Raw genomic sequence first — 15852 nt, forward strand, 5'->3', positions numbered from 1 at the left:
AGAAAAACACTTGGCCACTTTCTTCAAAGTTTAGTTATGGTTTTGCAGCTTAGTTCCATTGAAGTGAATGGATCTGAATTGTAATACCACACACAACCTGAGAAGACATGTGGTGGTGTTTTTTGTTTTTTTTAAGAAAGTTGTTTCTTTTTGTATTTCTAATTCTGGATAACCTTTAACAATAGTTGATGGTCACAGCTCCCACAGTGACTTTTTCACATATACTTAAAGGGGTTATCCAGCGCTACAAAAACATGGCCACTCTCCCCCTACTGTTGTCTCCAGTTCATGTGCAGTTTGCAATTAAGCTCCATTTACTTCAATGGAACTGAGTTTCCAAACCCCAACCAAACTGGAGACAACAGTAGGGGGAAAGTGGCCATGTTTTTGTAGTGCTGGATAAGCCCTTTAATACTTAAAAGGGGTTATCCAGTACGTTTTATATGTTGCTGCCCTATTATAAAACATAATAAAAATCTTATTACTTTCCTAGCGGCATCTTTGTGTTCTCCGCTGACCACAGCCACTGCCACTTCCGAGACTAACTCCATCCTGGCAGTGACAGCCCGTCAGCGGGTCACTGGCCACAGCACTGTCCCATCTCAGTCCGTGATTGACCGAGTGGGCTGTCACTCCCAAAACGAGTTTGTCTTGAAAGTGGCACCTTTAGCCAGTGGGGCATCTGGAGATGTCGCTGGAGGACACCAGTGGAGCGCAGGGAGGTAAGGATAAGAGGTTTGCTATGTTTTATAATAGTACACCACACAAAAAGAAAAAAAACTGCATATGTAATATAGGCAGAGCCGACACACCAAAGGTACAGTATGTGACACTATCGGACTGCTGATGTTGAATTTCACGCATATAAGAGCTACGGTCCATGATAACAACCGACCGGCCTTTATCCGCTGGCTTTACTATTAATTCACTGTCCTCTCTCAGGGATTGAAGAGCACATTTTTCCTCCAAACTCATATTGTAGTGTATCCCCAAATCACCTTTCTTAATAGAGCTGATTAGGCCCTTCACATCTCTAGAAACACAAAGGTTTAAACTGGGTGTGATACCTTAGGAGGGTTAAACGTGTTTTTTAATCTCAAACCGAGATCGTTCAATTTAATCATGTTAGTACAATCCAAGTTAGATAAAGCAATAGATGTCATTATTTGATTGGGAAAAAAATACTTTTAGACGTACATTGCGAAAAAAAGCATCAAATCAATATCCATAGAAAATGTATCAAATTGCTCCACTGGGCTAAATGAGTCCTTCTCAAGGACTTTCATTTGTACCGCAGATATGTTCTTAGAAGAAATGTTCATTACTAGGGATGTCTCCCTACCTAGGGACGAGTTTGTGTGATTTCTTGGATGGTGACTCCCTGCCCGTCTCCTCTTGCGGGTAGGAAAGGTGAGCGGCTTCTGGAAATGACTTCTCCGTCACAAGTGCATCCAAAATATCCTGTGCCTCGTATCGTAATAATTCCCCCCCCCCATAGTAATAATGACTTCTGCAGTGTAACCTCACATAGTAAAACACCCCTGTTGTACATGCCCATAGTAATAATGTCCCCCTGCTGTACACCCCATAGTAATAATGACCGCTGCTGTGCACCCCCACATAGTAAAACACCCCTGCTGTACATCTTATAGTAATAATGTTCTCTGCTGTGCCCCCATAGGTAATTATACAGAACACAGATCACTGATCTCAGGGAGACCACCTAAAGAAAACACTGTAGGCTGCCGGTTAAAGTGCTCAATACAGTGAACTCCTTGGTGCATTGCTCCCTGGGAAATACAAATATGCAAAAATGAGCCTGTGGAGCCTCAATTAAGAGTCTCAAAACACAGGACTAGCCAGATATCCCTCAGGGAAGGGCCCAGCCAAGGGGTGGCTTCTGTAGGGAAACCACCATGGCTGTAATTAACCCCCTCCATCCCCTTTCCACCTGCAATTAACCCCCCTCTGCCTGCAATTAGCCCTATACGCCCCACCACCTGCAATTAATCCCCTCTGACCCCATACCCACATGCCACCTGAAAAGTTCAAGGTCACCTGAGAGTGACAATAACCATAGGATCCGTTCCCAGGCAGCCCCACATCATGTCTTGAGGGTGCTATTGTTACTGGTTTATTTCCTTACCACTTGGGATTTTTTTTATTATTGTTTGCTGTGAGCTTTGTATTTATTAAGAATATCTTTTCCCTCACTTTGTTGTAATATTCGGTATTCTGATTACTTGTATTGCACATTGCAGCCATTTCTCCCACTGTGGTTTAACCGTAGATGGTTATTCTTAGAGATGACTGAAGCATTGTTTGGGAAACTTTTATCCCTACGCTACCCCTCCAAATCCAAAAAAATTAAACAAAAATTTCAGGATACCACATGGTATTTTACAAGACAACTTTCAGATGACCCGCCAATTTAACACTACAGCATGGAAATACACATGCGGAGACCCACAGACAACCCCCAACCCCCTTCCCATCCTTTACCTTCTTTGTTTTCTTTCTTTCCAAATACAGTGGTACCTTGGTTTAAGAGTAACTTGGTTTAAGAGCGTTTTGGTTTAAGAGCTCAGAGTTTTTAAAAATTGTGACTTGGTATAAGAGCATTGTTTTGGTTTAAGAACTCCCTGTACTGGGTGGAAGGGCGAGTTTGGGAGGAGAATATTCTGTATAGCGGGGTCTACAGCCCTGTAATCTGACCTAGAAAGTCTCCCTCACCTTCCAAACCATGGCAGATCCACTTCAGGCTGGGGCTTACATCAGGGGACAGGACTGTGGAGGTAATCTCTTCATAGCTGTAACCTCTCTCTCCCCAGACAGAGAGTGCTGCTATACTGCTGCTGCTATCACATATACCCTGCTCATTCGTTCATGCTCTCCTGCAGTTTCTGTCAGTCCTGATTGGTCCATGCTGAACACACCCCTCTTCTCCATTGCTGTCATGTGACCACACAGCCCTCTGACAGCAGCCCTGCTTTTCTATTATAGCTATTTTCTAGTACTACGCTACTGCATTATGGGGATCTGCAGTTCCATCCTGTATCCACAAACTGCTGCTGTTTTTTCAGGTTTATGCAGTTATTATACATTATACTCCACATAATTATTGCTATACTGTGCAGTAACCTATATTATACATATCCAGCTGTTTATAAATGTTTTTTTCATCTGTTCTACCTGTTATTCAGAATTTAAAAAAATCATTATTTTTTGGGTGTGGAACCAATTGTCTGCAGTTCAATCATTTCTTATGGGAAAATTTGCTTTGGTTTAAGGGTGGATTTGGATTACAAGCACGGTCCCGGAACAAATTATGCTCGTAATTCAAAGCACCACTGTATTATTAAATTGTCAAGCTTCGGCAAGCATTATAGGTTTTCATGTGTTTAGACTACTTGAGAGGCTTTAATGCCAGAGTCATTGTCATCCGTTTTTGTCCGTTGATTATTCGCTCCATGCAGGAAGGCACTCCTGTGTAACAAAATTGTACAATTCTCTTCTAGAGACTGTACGCTTTCTAGCTTAAACCCTCACTACAGACCCTGGAAAGTTTATCAAGATTGTGAATATTATTGTACCAATGTATGACCAATGAACTCCTGATTATATTATTTGTACATGTACTGCCGAAGACTTGTGTAATAAAAACAGTTTATAGAGAGATGAGAGATGCAGATTCGTACAAAGCAAAACTGATCTGCGCTTATATCCCTCAGGATGCTGGCTCCGTGCAGAGGGAGGATACCGCCAGGGACCGCCTGGAAAAAGGCCTGCAAAACATGGATACAGACTTTAGACTTTTAGACCCCCTTTAACACAACAATCTATCCGGATTTCTTATCAGGATATTCAGATCGATAATCATTTGGTTTAACAGGACATGTTAAATTGCCACGATCACCCGGCATGCGCAATGACGGCTGATCATGGTCTTTCAACATTGAAACATTACGAATAGTGCAGCAACCATCTGCTCCATGTCGCTCCACGTAACAGGAGCGGCGTGTACCAGACCCAGTTGACCTCAATGGGCTGCCCAAACGATTCTTAGATCCCTGTTCCTCCCCACTTTTCCCCTGCTCGCTGTCTGTGTGTGTGTGTAGCTGTCTGCGTGTGTGTGTAGGGGGAAGAATGAGCACTGACCTCACAGGTCGGCAATTGCCCCCCCCCCCAAAACTGTTGTGTGTAATACGGCCTTTAGACAAAAACCTGATTGTAAACAAGATTAACTTGTTTGCCTCCTGTTGTATAGTCTTAAACATACCCTGGGGGCCAACATGTCAGTGGAATGGAGAGCTGTCTGTACTTCATTAGATATTAAAGAGAACCTTAAAGAGGACCTGTCTCCCCTGGTGCCGGGGTGACAGGCTCCCGACCCCCCACTAGAGCCCCTCATACTTACTTGATCGCGCCGGGTCCCGCTTCTTCAGCTGGTCCCGGGACAGAGATATCCCCGCGGAAAGCCTGGCGCGCGTGCCACTTAGATGAGTCCTACGCTCATAGAGAATGAATGGAGCGTCGGACTCACCATTCATTTTCTATGAGCGTCGGACTCATCTCAGCGGCGCAATCAAGTAAGTATGAGGGGATCTAGCGGGGGATCGAGAGCCTGTCACCCCGGCACCGGGGGTGACAGGTCCTCTTTAAGCCGGATAGTTTAAAAAAGTAAGACATTCCAAATACAAAGATGCCACCCGCAGTAAGATGGTAGGTACTGTCACAGAACTGGAATTGACCTATATCATGTTAAAGCGATGTGATATAATAGACTTTTTCAAAAAAGGGGTGGAACTCTGGGTGTATGTATGTGTGTATATTATTTTATTTGATATATATACAAACTGTATTAGGCTATGTTCACACACAGCCATCGGCAACAATGGCCGTACTTTGTGCAGTGTGGTGCCTATTGTTCTATGGGATCCCGGCTGGAGCGTATACACATCGTATAAGCTCCGGCCGAGAAGCCATGCGGTTCCCATTCAGTGAATTATGGCCGCAGAAAGACCTGTCAGTTCATTGTGTGCTGTGGGAGGTTCTGATACATCAGAACCCTGCGGCCGGAAAGATCATCCGGCCGATACTGCAGTACATAACTCAAGCTGTAGACCTAGAATTAGAACAAAGTTGCAGGATTAGCAGTTATATGTTTTTTATGCTTGGATTCAACTGATGGGGAAGACATTCTGAGAATATTGCATCACTGAGTGGAAGCATCTAAGTAGTGAGTATTGAGTCATTGACTCAGGTCCTGTATATACATTGCATTTTATATATTTGTTATATAGTTGTTAGTATAGTCAACTACTAATTTGGTTGTTGGCACCAAGATTTTTTCTAGGTTGATTGAAGTTAATGTAAGATTAACCCTTTCCCGCACGAGGACGTAACTGTACGTCCTCGCACGGGTGCGGGCGTTCACAGCGGAGCCGCGCGGCGACCCCGCTCTGAACCGCCGCGGTCCCGGGTGCCGCTTGTAGCCCGGGACCGCCGGTATTAGCGGGCACAGTCCGATCGCCATGCCCGCTAATACAGTAATCAGATGCAGCTGTCAAACATGACAGCTGCATCCGATTACCGGATACAGCCGTTCCATGGTGTCTAGTGGCGGAGATCGCTGGTCTGATGCCGGCCGGGGACTCGTCCAAGATGGCGCCGTCCCCGGCTCGGCACTCGTTTGTATTCGGCTGCAGCAGCCGAAAGCAAACGAGTGCCGATCTCATTGATCTTTGCTGTATATCTATACAGCAAAGATCTCAATGAGAGATCAAAGTGTATATACTAGAAGTCCCCTAGGGGGGCTTCTAGTATATGTGTAAAAAAAAAAAAAGTATTGTTATAAGTAAAAATCCCCCTCCCCTAATAAAAGTCTGAGTCACCCCCCTTTTCCCAGGTTATAAATAAAAGTAAACAAATAAATAAATAAACATGTTTGCTATCGCCACGTGCGTAATCGCCCGAACTATTAATTAATCACATTCCTGATCTCGTACGGTAAACGGCGTCAGCGCAAAAAAATCCCAAAGTGCAAAATTGCGCTTTTTTGGTCGCATCAAATCCAGAAAAAATTTAATAAAAAGCGATCTTGTTCTTCACCTATATAAACAACAAAAGACTTAAAACTGAAAATGTTGGTCCCCTCAAAAATCATCTGGGTGTAATGGTGGAGGGGGAAGAGGAAAAGGCCAATCTATTAAAGAGTCACTGTCGTATTTTTTTTTTTTGCAGAAATCAATAGTCCAGGCGATTTTAAGAAACTTTGTAATTGGGTTTATTAGCCAAATCTGCCATTATCTGCATGTAAAAAGCCTTTTCCCAGGTCCCCCCCTCCTTCCTCTTTTTCATCCACTCTGAAAAATCTGAAAATTGTGACTTGTTGCAGGAGACGTCCCCTGTCTGTTCTAGGGAGAGGGGAGGGGGGAGGAGGAAGGAGGGAGTTAGCCGGCAGCAGAAAGCAGATAACAGAGGATTACAGGCACGGAGCTGGGTGACAGCTGTAATCCGAGCTCACACAGGTCACTGGTGATGGTCACAAGAGATATCAGGTGAGGGATTTGTAGATTAACTCTTTGTTGTCCTGTTTTGGTCTTTTCTTTAGCTCTCTCCATAGGAGAACAATGAAGACAGGGGGGAGAGCTTCAAACTGCTTTTTCATGATAAAAATGCTTTTTTCGGATAATAAACCCAATTACAAAGTTTCTTAAAATCGCCTGGACTATTGATTTCTGCAAAAAAAAATTTCACGACAGTGACACTTTAAATACATTTTTCTCTACTGTATTGACAGAGGAGAATCCCATAACAGAGGACATGACTAGGGATAATATAAATCCTCCCATAAATCTCACCTGCCTAACACAACAAGAAGTGGGAAGACGCCTTAAAAACATTAAAATCCATAAGTCACCAGGCCCAGAAGGTATCCATCCTAGAGTTTTGCAAGAATTAAATACTGTGTTAGACAGACCGTTATTCCTAATATTTAAAGATTCTATTACGACAGGGATTGTTCCACAGGACTGGCGCATAGCTAATGTGGTACCAATATTCAAGAAGGGGTCAAAGAGTGATCCTGGAAACTACAGGCCCGTAAGTCTAACATCTATAGTAGGTAAAGTATTTGAGGGGTTTATAAGAGATGCTATACTGGAGTATCTTAATGAAAATGATCTTAAGACGCAGCACCAGCATGGATTTATGAGGGATCGGTCCTGTCAGACTAATCTGATCGGCTTCTATGAAGAGGTAAGTTATAGACTGGATCTGGGGGAGGCTGTGGATGTTGTGTATCTGGACTTTTCGAAGGCATTTGATACTGTGCTGCATGAAAGGTTGGTCTACAAAATGAGGATGCTGGGACTCGGGGAAAACGTATGCAAATGGGTAAGTAACTGGTTGTGTGATAGAAAACAGAGGGTGGTCATTGATGGAACATATTCAGATTGGGTTTTAGTTACTAGTAGGGTACCACAGGGGTCAGTGTTGGGTCCACTTTTTTTTATATTTTTTATTAATGATCTTGTTGAGGGGCTACAGAGTATAATCTCCATTTTTGCAGATGATACTAAACTGGGTAAAGTAATCAGCACAGAGGATGATAATATCATATTACAGAGGGATTTGGAGAAGCTAGAGGCTTGGGTGGTGAAATGGCAAATGAAATTTAATGTGGATGAATGTAAGGTTATGCACTTGGGCCATAGAAATAATAAATACAGTTATGTGCTAAATAATAAAACACTGGGTAAAACTACTTCCGAAAAGGACCTGGGGGTATTGGTGGACAGTAAACTCAACTTTAGTCATCAGTGCCAGGCAGCAGCTGCCAAGGCTAATAAAATAATGGGATGCATCAAAAGAGGTATAGATGCTAAAGATTAGAACATAGTTTTGCCTCTTTATAAATCACTGGTCAGACCACACATGGAATACTGTGTACAGTTTTGGGCACCGGTATATAAGAAGGAAACAGCTGAACTGGAGCGGGTGCAGAGGAGGGCAACAAAGGTCATTAAGGGAATGGGCGGGTTACAGTACCAGGACAGGTTATCAAGCTTGGGGTTATTTACGCTAGAAAAAAGATGTCTTAGGGGCGATCTGATCACAATGTACAAATATATGAATGGACAGTGCAGAGATCTTTGTAGTGATCTTTTTACTCCTAGGACTGTAACCATGACAAGGGGGCATCCTCTACGTCTAGAGGAAAGAAGATTTTATCATCAGCATTGACGCGGGTTCTTTACTGTACGAGCGGTAAGACTGTGGAACTCTCTGCAACATGATGTTGTCATGGCCGATTCATTAAATAAGTTCAAGGGAGGCCTGGATGCTTTTCTTGAACAATATAATATTACAAGTTATGGGCATTAGATTTCCGGTGATACGTTGATCCAGGGATTATTCTGGTTGCCATTGGAGTCGGGGGGGAGTTTTCTCCCTGTGGTGGGGTGGTTGTCGTCTGCCTCACAGGGGTTTTTGCCTTTCCTGGATCAACACAGTAGGGTTTCCCTAGGTTGAACCTGATGGACTCTAGTCTTCTTTCAACCTTATTTAGTATGTTACTATGTTACTATGATCAAAAAGTTGTATATGCGCAATCAAGGCGCAAAAAATGACACCTCACACAGCCCCATAGACCAAAGGATAAAAGCGCTATAAGCCTGGGAATGGAGCGGTTTTAAGGAACGTATATTTGTTAACAATGGTTTGAATTTTTTACAGGCCATCAGATACAATATAAGTTATACATCTTATATATCGTTTTAATCGTAACAACTTGAGGAACATGCATAACAAGTCAGTTTTACCCCAGGGCGTATGGCGTAAAAACACATTCCCCCCAAATTAAAAAAAAAGTGTTTTTTTTTTCAATTTCACCACACTTTGAATTTTTTTCTGGTTTCGTAGTGTACCAAATGCAAAAATTCAGCCTGTCATTGCAAAGTACAATTAGTGACGCAAAAAATAAGGGCTCATGTGGGTCTGTAGGTGTGAAAATGCAAGTGCTATGGCCTTTTAAGCACAAGGAGGAAAAAACGAAAACGCAAAAACGAAAATTAGCCTGGTCCCGAAGGGGTTAAAAAGATTAAAAAAGAAACAAAAAAAAAAAAACAGACATCTCTGCAAAGAAAGTGAGATGAGAGTAAAAACTCCTAATTTTAAGGGGGATCAACCTAGGTCACTAGGTAAGGTGCATTACATACAGTTAGTCAAGTAAAGGTGATGAGAATCATGAGACTCTGACAGTTGACTGACGGTTAGAATGTCTACCCTCAGGGAGTGGATTGCCATTGGTGTATTAATGTGAGAGGAACTAAAGAAAAGCATAAGGAAAGCATAAGGAAAGGAGTAGCTGGATAAAATTGTGAAGCTGAAGTTGTAAAGATCTAACAGGTGAGGGGAAAGACTTTTCCTACATAATTGTGATTTAGAAGATAAGATGGAAGAGTATGGAGAAAGATGTAGACTTATAGGGGGAGATTTATTAAAGGGTGTAAATATACACCTGGTGTAAACTGTCCACAGCAACCAATCACAGCTCCTTTTATATGTTACCAGAGCTGAAAGATGAGCTGTGATTGGTTGCTGTGGGAAGTTTACACCAGGTGTATATTTACACCCTTTCATAAATCTCCCCCATAGACCGCAAACTACAATTTGTGAAAGTGTTTCTTGTTTAGTGTCGGGAGCATATAGCACAACATAGAATAGTTCTCATAAAAAAATTAACATTGAAAAATAATGTATCTGTTATATGTATGAAAAATCATTTTAATCTACCGTATCCTTTATGGCCTTTACAGCAAAAGAATGCGTGAAAAAGTGTTAATGTCTTTACTGAATGAGATGTGTGCACACATATCATGTTATACATCAGGACACTCTTCCCGTATCAGTGATGTTTTGTATGGTATTTATAGTAAATATTTTAAATATCATGAGCTGTAGGGGTGGAATGTGCCGTAATGTGCCGGTTTTAATGTTAAAGAGTCACTGTCGTTCATTTTTTTTTGCAGAAATCAATAGTACAGACGATTTTAAGAAACTTTGTAATTGGGTTTATTAGGCAAATATGCCATTATCTGCATTCAAAAAGACTTTCCCCAGGTCCCCCCCCCTCTCCTTTCTGTCATCCACTGCTCATTATCAGGAAATCTCGACTTTTTTACATCAGTCGGGCCCTGTCTGTTCTATGGAGAGGGGAGGGGGAGGAGGGAGATTAGTCAGCAGCAGAGAACAAAGGATTACACAGCGGGAACTGTGTGAAAGTGCTATTCAGAGGTCAGAGAGGTCAGTGCTGACTTGAGAGGAGATAGTCCGGTGATGTAGCTGTAAATGAACTCTTTGTTGTCTTGTTTTGGTGCCTCATCTCCCTCCACCCCTCCCCTCTCCATAGAGAAGAATGAAGACAGGGGGCAGAGCTTCAAACTGCTTTTTCATGATAAAAATGCATTTTTCGGCTAATAAACCCAATTACAAAGTTTCTTCGCCTGTACTATTGATTTCTGCAAAAAAAAAAAATTAAACGACAGTGACACTTTAAGTTGAATATTAATCATTATAACAAGTTTACCAAAACTATGTGTAAGAGTTACTGTATTTTGAACATTGGCTAAACATTTTAACAGTGTCCCAACAAAGTATGAGAGGGTAGAGAGGGGGGGAAGCTTCGGAAGACCACCATACACTTTATACTAATGGCCTTAAAGGGGTTATCCAGGTAACAAAACCAATATTCTAAATGATCCCCCTTCCAAATACCCCCCCCCCCCCTATGTTTAATATACATGTATAACCTATCTTGCACCCTTTCCCTGTTTTTTTCTAATTTTTATCAGCTTTGGATGTATAAAATCCTCTACTCTGGGTCCACTCAGACCACGCTCAGCTCCCTGTTCCCTCCTCCCTTTATAGACACAGGACATGTGATCTCCTCTCTGGGGGCTGGGTTAGCTGTCTATTAACTTGGTAACCCGACCCCCAGGAGACATTATCTGCATCATCTCCATGCATCTGTGCTGCTTCTATAGATTTACATGTGTCCCTGAGCCTAGGTTTCTGTAATATGAAAAGGTATAATTCTATCTCTGCTTGCTGTGAATGCAGGCATATGCATGTGTATTTGTGTCACAGCTCTGTATATTGTAAGTGTTACTGATGTTATTAGTGTCTGGATGGAACTAGAAGGTTTTCATTCACAGTCAGCAAGTAGAGATCTAAACCTACACTACATTCCTCACCCCCAGTAAACAGATGCCTGTTATGCAGCACATAGCTACACCCTGCGTGCATCAGCTCTGTTACATCATCAGCTAGTATGCAATACATATTTGGGTCATGTGATGCAAAATCAAAGAGAAAACCAGTCCTGTTAAGTGTGCAATAGTAATGACAGAAGTGGCCAGGGAACAAAGCTAAAGGGGTTATCCAGCGCTACAAAAACATGGCCACTTTCCCCCTACTGTTGTCTCCAGTTCAGGTGTGGTTTGCAATTAAGCTCCATTTAGTTCAATGGAACTGAGATTCAAAACCCCACCCAAACTGGAGACAACAGTAGGGGGAAAGTGGCCATGTTTTTGTAGCGCTGGATAACCCCTTAAGGTTGCAAGTACACAAACAGACTAATCAGGGAGATGCATGATGGGAAATGTAGTTTCCTATATTGGATATAGATTGGCTTTTAGAAAAACTTGTAAATCAGGAATGGCAGCAGCTTGAAAGACATGAGGCTCAAAATACTCAGGGGGACTTGGTGTGTAAGACCAGCTAGCATTTCTTTTTTTTTCGCTTTTAGGTGGATAACCCCTTTAAAGGGGTATTCCCCCCAAAATTATTTTTGCATTAAAATGTTGCCTACCCGTAGCTTTACATCTTTCCAATATCAATTTATTATGGATTCTGCACAGTATGCTGTTATCTAGATCCATTCACCCCCACTGAATACATAGAATCATCAGCTCTCAGTCCAACCCGACACGCTCCCTGCTCCTGGCCCGCACCCTCCGAGACGGCATCACGTGCCTCAGTCTCTTCAATGGGCTGGGTTAACCCAGCCCACTGAAGAGAGGGAGGATAGCTACAGTCTCCCTCAGCTTCCTCCAGTGCTACTGTGACCCCCTCCCCACACACACATCCAACCATGCCCGCTCCTGTCAGCCCCCCCGGCTCACCCCTGTGCTGTGACATCCCCCGCCCCCCCCCCCCCTAGATTCAACCATGCCCGCTCCTATGATCCCCCGGCTGGCTCCCTCCCCTTGATACAACCATGCCCGCTCCTATGATCCCCCGGTCCACTCCCCCCCCCCTTGATACAACCATGCCCGCTCCTATGATCCCCCGGTCCACTCCCCCCCCCCCTGATACAACCTTGCCCGCTTCTATGATCCCCCGGCCCGCTCCCCCCTCTTGATACAACCATGCCCGCTCCTATGCTGCGCTATGACACTTTCCCCTACACACACACACAGCCGACTGTGTCTGCTCTACCTTCCGTGCAAGCCCGATCCTGCACAATGTCAGCATGGGTATCACAGCACAGGAGCGGGCACCGTCAGCTGTGTGTGCAGGGGTAAGTGTAACAGCTCAGGAGTGCTCACCCGCAGCACACACACACCCGCCGGGTGTGTGTGCCGCGGGTGAGCGTTCCTGTGCTGTGCTTCTGTTCTAGTGCTCATCCAGCAAGTCCCGGCGGGCGCGATCGGTGCTGTGGCGGGGAAGACTCACCGGCAGCACGCGGCACCCCCTCCGTGTGACTCGTGCGCGGCGTCCGCACCCCGGACTCACCCACACAACCCCCCCCCCCCCGTGACTAGCCAGCGGCACCCCCCCCACTCTCTCCCCCGCGACTCACCGGCAGCGCATGGCAAAGACCGTTCCCCAATGCCCCCCCCCACAGGTGACTCACCCGAAGCACCGCAACACCGCCCCTGCAGTGGCACAATTGCCTCTACAGCCCCCCCACCCCACTCTCACCCCACAACTCACTCAACTGATATGCCGCACACTCACTCGAAACTGCTATGCCGCTCACTCACTCGACTCTACTATGCGGCTCACTCACTCGACTCTGCTATGCCGCTCACTCACTCGACTCTGCTATATCTTGTGGATATCAGCTCTGCTACATCATGTACCAACCAGCATAAGCATTGCATGATGGGAGATGTAGTTTTCTGGCCGGCGCCATGTTGGATTTAGTTTGGCCTTTTTGAAAACTTTAACTATAGAACGGAAGCAGCTAGAAAGACGGGAGACGGCTCAAAATTCTCAGGGGGACTTATGAGCTAGCTAGGTTTGGGAGCATTTTATTTTTTTTATCTCTTGGGGGGAATACCACTTTAAATGTATGGAGACCTTTAAAACAATACATAATTGGTACCAACAGAAGTCCCATACGCTGCTTGAGTGAAAAAACAGAGAAAAAAGATGCGATACAATTTTAAAAAGGAGTCTGATTCAAGGAAAAAAGGGATGGGATGTGTGATGTGCCATTGCTATTCTTACTAGAAATCTGCATCAGTAACCAACCAGATGTTACTAACTGGGGGCATGTCCCTACACAGTCTGGCACTGTCAGTTGTGACTGGATGGTGTAAGGCTAGGTTCACACTGTGTTCTTGCAATCCGTTTTTTCATCCGTTTTTTGCAAAAAACGGATGAAAAACGGATGAAAACTAAAGCAGATGCATTTGTATGCATCCGTTTTGATCCGTTTTTCCATTGACTTCCATTATAAAAAAAAAGGATCAAAACGGATCCAATACTACTACTACTTTTTTTTTTAAAAAACAGATGAAAAAAGCTGTGTGAACCTAGCCTAACAGTGTAGGGACATGCTCTGAAATGGTAATAATACCCCATTGGTTGATCGTCGATTTCTAGTAAGAATAACAAAAAAATAGCTCATCACAGAGCTACAAGAAAAGATGATCCAGAATTCTTATTTCATGGACATTGAATGTATTTGCTAACACAGACAGGTCAGGAGTGGTGACAGGTCCTCTTTAAAGTGAATGTTCCATTAGGCTTAATAAATAAATAAAAAAAAAATTTGCCTACCTTGTCGGCGCCGGTGTTGAGATCCCGGTGATGTGGTCCTCTTTTCTAAATTCTGCCCTGTTCTTAGCGCCGTTTTATTCTTATGCACTGGAGGTGGAGCCATCACCCCCAGTGTAAAGGATATGCCCTCCCCTTGGTGACGCGGCCATGCTTGATTATAATGGAGGCGCATCATTGAGGGGAGGGGATATCGTTACACTGGGGGCGCTAGCCCACCTTCAGTGCGAAGAGCAGGTGCACAATAAGAAAATGATGCTGATAACATCATGCAGATCTGTTCTGAGGAAGGGAGAGTTTCTCCCAAAACGTCAACCTCATGCAAGTTATATGCTTTTTAAATAAAGTGTTATTTTGTTTTCTAACAATATTGGAGTCCTTGGATGATATTCAGTGGCAGCACTGGAACACTTCGTGCCACATTTTTCTTTCTTGCTAAAATTACTTTCGGCTGCCTACTACCCGCACTACTGACCAGAACGCTGCTTGCTGGACCCTGGTGGGTCACCCTACCTTACCATGGATTGTTTAGTCCAAAATAAAGGTCCACGGACCCTGATTGGCTGAGCTTGCTGGAAGCCATGTGATGCGCTCCAGCCAATGAAAAGGCTGCCAGTGCGCAAGCGCACTGGCAGCCTCTTCCATCCCCTGGACCTGGAAGTGAGAGACATCGCTGGACGGCGGTGACGGAGAGGCAGACGGCGGGCGAATCGAGTGGCGATCATCACCGGAGGGATGGTGAGTATGGTGCCTGTGTGTGTCTGTGTTTTTTTTTTTTTTTTGGGGGGGGGGGGGTCCTGCGGGAGTTGTCCTTTAATGAAGTATTTAGGTCTTATTATCAGGCCCTATATAATATTCATGGTCAATATGATAACATTCCTTAAGATGCCCTACAGACAAAAATTGTGCAGGAAACGCCCCCCCCCCCCCCTACTATCTCCAATGACAATTGTTTATTTTTAGATGATAATTTTTCAGAGGAGGAGGTGGGGATAGCTTTAAAAGCTACCCCTGCGAGGAAGGCACCAATGCCAGATGGCTGTATGCCACATTTAAAAAAAAGATATAGGGAAATATTGTCCCTTCATTACTAAAGTATACAACCATATATCCCCTCTAGTTTAATTTGCCCATCAATCTCTTTGCTATAATTACAGTTATTCCTAAACTGAGAAAGATTCTCGCCTTATCCCTGATGGGCGGACAGGGGCTCTGCAAGGCAGGAAGGAGGCCTCCTCCCACACCCGATTTATCATGATTTACACCTCCTCACAGGCATAAATTATGATACAAATATACACCTGCTCCAGGGCCAGCATATGCCGCTTAGTAAAGAGAGCTCTTGATTATTTCGTGGTTTTACAGGATAAATGTCCTTAAAATGGACATAATGCCAAGATTTTCGTATATTTTTCAAACAATCTCATCATTTTTTTCAGAAACTGAAATTTTTGTTCTTAAGGGTGCCTTCACACCTACCGTATTGCAGTAGAAAATCCGCTGCGGATCCGCAGCAGATTTAACTAAATGAATGAACACAGCATTAAATACGCACTGTCAAATCCGCTGCGGATCCGCAGCGGATTTTCTACTGCGATACAGTAGGTGTGAAGGCACCCTTAAATTTATTTGGTAAAGACAAAGTGAGGGGGGGGGGGGGGGCTACCAGGTCCCAGACTGTACCACACAACATCTATCTTGCTGCTGTTGTTAGGGTATGTGCACACTAAGTACTTTTGCCGAAAACTCTGTTGCGGAATTCGCCGCTCGCGGACTCGC

The sequence above is a fragment of the Dendropsophus ebraccatus genome, chromosome 8 (genome assembly GCF_027789765.1).
Source record: "Dendropsophus ebraccatus isolate aDenEbr1 chromosome 8, aDenEbr1.pat, whole genome shotgun sequence".
Taxonomy (NCBI): Eukaryota; Metazoa; Chordata; class Amphibia; order Anura; family Hylidae; genus Dendropsophus; species Dendropsophus ebraccatus.